This window comes from Culicoides brevitarsis, chromosome 2 (assembly GCF_036172545.1).
Source record: "Culicoides brevitarsis isolate CSIRO-B50_1 chromosome 2, AGI_CSIRO_Cbre_v1, whole genome shotgun sequence".
Lineage (NCBI taxonomy): Eukaryota > Metazoa > Arthropoda > Insecta > Diptera > Ceratopogonidae > Culicoides > Culicoides brevitarsis.
Window position 1 is genome coordinate 8,766,733 of NC_087086.1, and position 6,000 is coordinate 8,772,732.

Below are 6,000 nucleotides of genomic sequence, written 5' to 3' on the forward strand. Positions count from 1 at the left end.
AAAAAAAAATTAAAATTTAAAATTAAATTTTTAAAATTTTTTTTTTAACAAATAAATTTAATTTAAAAAATTAAAAAAAAAATAAATAAATTTATTTATTTCAAATAATTAATTTAATTTTTTTTAATTTAAAAAAATAAAATTAAGAAAATTAAAATTAACTTAATTAATTTTTTTTTAATTTTTTTAAAAATTTTAATTCAAACTGATAAGTAAATATTATGAATAAAAAATTAAATAAAGTAAATGAGCGTAGTGTGATAAATTCTTCCTTCCTTTATTATTATTATTACTAAAAAATAATTATAAATAAATATGATATAAAATAATATAGAATTGTGAATAAATAATTTTTACATGAAAATAAATATTAGATAAAAAAAATGTAAATAATAAAAAAAAAGAATTTTTAACAAAGGAAAAAAATGAAGAGGACAATGTTTGAATTAAATAGTTATGAAAAAAAAATCGGAATGGAAAATTAAACAGCAATAAAAAAATAGAATTAATTTTTTTTATTAAAAAAATGTTATATATTAGTGAAAAAATTAGCAAATAAATGATTTATTATTTAAACAAAAATTAAATAAAAAAATATATAATTAAAAAAAAAAATAAAAATTTCCTTTCCTGTGAAAAAATATTTTTGTCCCTGCAAGTTGTTAATCGATTCCTTTCCATTTCTGTAAAAACACAAAAATTTTGTAAATAAAAAAATGCACAAATGATCGAATGATAAAACCAAAAAAAAAATGTGATTTTATTTTAAAATTAAAAAAAAATCTATAAATTGCTGGAAAAATTTTTAGTCAAAAAAAAACATATAAAAAGAATTATTTTCCTAAACTATATATATTTATTGATTAGTTAAATATAAATGGCACGAAAAAAAAGTAAAAATACCGTAAAAAATATAAAGTGAGAAAAAAAAATTAGATAAACATTTTAGAAATATGAAACACAAATGTATTATGAATTGAAAATAAGAAAAAAATGAATGAACACGTGAAGTTAATTAATTAATTAAAGATGTGAATGGAATTTTTTGATGATGATATAAATACAGAACAAAATTTTGGAACCTATAAAAAATTCTTTTATTCTATTATTAAAAAAAAAAAATTTTCATGGTAAGTAAATTTAATTTTTTTTTTCATTTCAAATGTTATTCAATTTTTAATTAATAATCAAATGTGAAAAAAAAATTAATTAATTCAGCCGGAAAGCATGTGGCTTCAATGTTAGATTTTACAAATATTAATTAAAACATTAATCAAATTCTAACGAAATGAAAAATAAAATGAAAAAATCCAATTCCATATTTTTTGATTTATTTCAAACTGAAATTTTTCCATTTACAACGAAAATTCCGCAGAATTGATGTTACATGTAATAAAATAATTATGGCGCAGGAACAACGGAAATAAATCATTTTAATTATGATGAAATTAAGTTTTCTTTAAATAAAAAAATATAACGGTAAAAATTGAGATTTTTCCTTTCGTGTTTGCGCCAAAAAATTTTTTTATAAAGAAAAAATATTGAAAAATAAATGCGGCACGTGGTACGACTCTCCTGAGAGAACAAAAAGTTTCTTGAAACATTAATCACTCAGTTAAATATTTTTTTGGCGGTACCGTCTGAGGCACACTCGATTACGTCTTAATAATGAAGAAATTAACATAATCATTGCGGAGCTTCACCCCTCGCGAACAGCGATTAAAATGAATTAAATTTAGGAAGAAATTAATTACTTCGCTGGGAATTTAAAATGAATCTTTACAGCTTTTAAAAGATTTATTTGGTGATAATAAAGTCAAGTTTAAATTTTTTTCCTTGAAATTTTTTTTTTTTTTTTTGAAAAAAGACGAACTCCTTAATCGCAATTTATAAACATTAAATACATGTTTTATGTAAATTCGTTGTATATCATAACCACAAAGATATTAGCTTCTTTTTTCGTTTTCTCCCCATTTTTTGGTGCGATTATCATACATTTACTCTCTACTCCTTCATTATCATAAAAACCATTTTTATTTCGCCAAAACTCTTACCTTTTGTTCCGGAGAACGAGAAATAACTCGAGAATTAGGCTCAAAAGACGTCTCTTGGCTTATATATACTTTTGTGGGTTTTAATTAAATATTTTGCATTTTTTCTTTATTATCATGGAGAGACACCTCTTGTCGCCCACGAACTTGCGGAAGAAGAAGAAAGTGTTGCAAGACGTTTCATTTCAAAAAAAAAAGTACGGAAAAGAGAAAAAAAATTAAATAATGACGAAGATTATCTTTCATATTAAACTTAAACAGCGCCCAATTCCATTACCATTTTTATTTTTTGTTGTTGCTTCTCTCGTACAAATAACGTACAAAAAAACATGAAAATTTTATCAGGAATCGTTCGTCGTCGCTTACGAGAAGATAGCGGGAAATTCTCGCGAATCGCATAATAAAAACATTTAAAATGAGTTAAATTTATTCAAAACAATCCCAGAAATTATTTTTATTAGAGCAATTTCTTTATTTATTTTTTTTTTGCTGTTTATCCTCTAAACAGGTAAGAATTTCAATTTTTTCATGGCGATGACGAGGAAATATCTTTCTTTGATATTTTCTGAGGAATTTTAAGCATAAAAAAACTCGTCTATTTATTTGGTTTAACCCCGTTATAAATTCATCATCGCTCACATTTTCATTAAAAATGAAATTACTTTTCCGACTTAATTTCCGGTTAGAAATTGGAATGTATGGGCCCGCCACGCGCGCTGATGAAAAAAAAACTGAAACAACCCCGAGTCTCGTGATTATTATTTCATTAAACGGGCTTCTTGTCATTTATTTCTCGTCATCGTTTTTTTTTTGGCTTATTACCGGTTATTTTTTTTTTTTGTGAAAGCTATCTGTAAAAGATAAATGGATTTTTTCTGGTTTTAATGATTTTTCTCGTTTTTCCGTCATTTTTTTGCGTATGAAAATAAAAAATAAAGCAAGAATTAAATTATGATGTTCCGGTTGTTGTTTTACGCATTTTTCATCAGACATTTCGGTAATGAGAAAATAAAATGTTTTTTCCTGTTGCTTTTTGAGTGAAAGAGGAAGTTGTCATTTTTTTTTGAGCCTCAAGGATTTTTTCGGTACACGCGGAGAAATTTTTTGAGTGAAATGTTGAATATTTTTTGATTATTATTATTTTAAAGTTTTTTTTTAAATTACAGTAAAAGAATCTTTTTATTAAAAAAATAATAATTTATTAAAAAAATAAAAAAAATAAATAGAAGAAAATTTCAAAAAAATCTGAAATAATTCTTTAAAATAATAAATTTAAATTTTATAATAAAAATTTAATTTATATTTATATTTAATTTATATAAATATTTAAAATATATTTATATTTAATTTAATTTATATTTATAATATTTAATTTATATTTATATTTATATTTATATTTATATTTATATTTATATTTATATTTAAATAATTTATATATTTTATATTTATATTTATATTTATATTTATATTTATATTTATATTTATATTTATATTTATATTTATATTTATATTTATATTTATATTTATATTTATATTTATATTTATATTTATATTTATATTTATATTTATATTTATATTTATATTTATATTTATATTTATATTTATATTTATATTTATATTTATATTTATATTTATATTTATATTTATATTTATATTTATATTTATATTTATATTTATATTTATATTTATATTTATATTTATATTTATATTTATATTTATATTTATATTTATATTTATATTTATATTTATATTTATATTTATATTTATATTTATATTTATATTTATATTTATATTTATATTTATATTTATATTTATATTTATATTTATATTTATATTTATATTTATATTTATATTTATATTTATATTTATATTTATATTTATATTTATATTTATATTTATATTTATATTTATATTTATATTTATATTTATATTTATATTTATATTTATATTTATATTTATATTTATATTTATATTTATATTTATATTTATATTTATATTTATATTTATATTTATATTTATATTTATATTTATATTTATATTTATATTTATATTTATATTTATATTTATATTTATATTTATATTTATATTTATATTTATATTTATATTTATATTTATATTTATATTTATATTTATATTTATATTTATATTTATATTTATATTTATATTTATATTTATAGATTTTTTTGCGTGTATCTAAACTCGTTGCTTAGATAAATTGAATTTTCCTAAATTTTCAGCAAATTAGAACAAAAATGCAAATAATCTTCGCAACCAGGATCCTTTGTCGTCTTGGAAACATCAAAACAACACACATGACAAAGCAAGACAATAGCATTAAATTTAATGAGACCTTTTTTGATTTATCATGCTCATCGTCGCGCATATTCACTGTGTTTTGAAAAGACACACATTATGGGATCATTAACAGAATATTACATATGCGTGAGTGAACGAAGATAATAATCGTAAACAACTTTTGTGACAAAGCCTCGAGTCGCAAAGAACAATGCTAAACGTTATTTTTTGGCAAATGCACATCATCATCGCTCATCGTTTCTTCGAATGACTTCCTAAGACAAATTATTTCCTGAATTTCCCGAATTTTCAAACAAAAACGAAATTTTGGCGTGATAAATTACGGTTTTTGCGCACATGAAAAAATAATATTACTAAATATTTTAGTATAGACTAGAAACCGAGACACATTTTCTCTCCGAAACTTGAATTATTTGCGTCTCAACCATAACGTTTTTTTTTTTGGCTTGCAACAGGAACAACGGTCGAAACAACGCGGAGAAGACTATCATTCATTCTCGGGCTGTATCGCGCGCCCTGTACAACTTTTTTGTATTGTAACTAGCGCAAAACAAATGACTTTTATGGCAATTTTAAATAATTTATTGTAGTGTTTATGATCGTTAGAGGCACACATGTACGACATGGCGGGCATTGTATTACGAGCATGGCGCAATAAAGCTCTGTAACAAATCTAGAGACTACATCAGCGAATGGAGAGAGTTATGTTCGGTGCGGTAAATGAGGAACATATGTAGACATTTTTAGTGCATTTTTATAAAGGGAAATTGCTACTTTTTGGTTTAATTTGTCAAGAAAATTTGAGAAAAACATATTTTTCAAAATAATTAATTTCTGTGAATAAATAGAAACTATCAAAGGTCTTTCGAAAATAAAATAAAAATTTAAAAAAAGCCAGAGAAAATTTAATTTTAATAATTATTTATTATTAAATAAAAATAATAAATAAAAATGAAATAAAATTAAATTAAAAATAAATTAAATGTTAATAATTTTGAAATTTACCAATTAATTTAATTTATTATTTGGTGTGAAAAAATTTTAAATTTAAAAATTTTAAATTTAAAAATAAAAAAAATATAAAATTATTAATTATCTAAAATATAAAAAAATTAAAAATTATTATAAAAATTTAAAAAAAAAAAAATATTTAAAATTTTTTTAAATTAATTATTCTTTTATTTTTCAATTAATTATTTTTTAACATAAAAAAAATTATTTGATATTTTTATAACTATTTTTTTTAATTTATTTATTAAAAACTTTTTTTTCGTCAAAATTTCTTTTTTTTAAAAAAAAAAAAAAAATATTTTTATCTTTTTATAACAAATAATTATTTAAAAAAAAATTGGAGTTAGGGAAATTTTCTTTTAAAATTGAGAATTTAAAAAAAAAATTATATTTTTAAATTAGAAAAAAAACTAACATTTCACTTAAAAAATTATAATTTTAATTTAATTTAAAAATTTAATTATAATCAAAACTTAAAAAAATTGAAAAAAAATAAATTAAAAAAATATTCGTCAAAATAAAATGCGATCAAGTCTATTTTCATTAAAAAAATAACAAAAATTATTTTTATCTTTTTTGTATGAAATTGTGTCATAAGAACACGAAAAATCGTTTTTCTGAC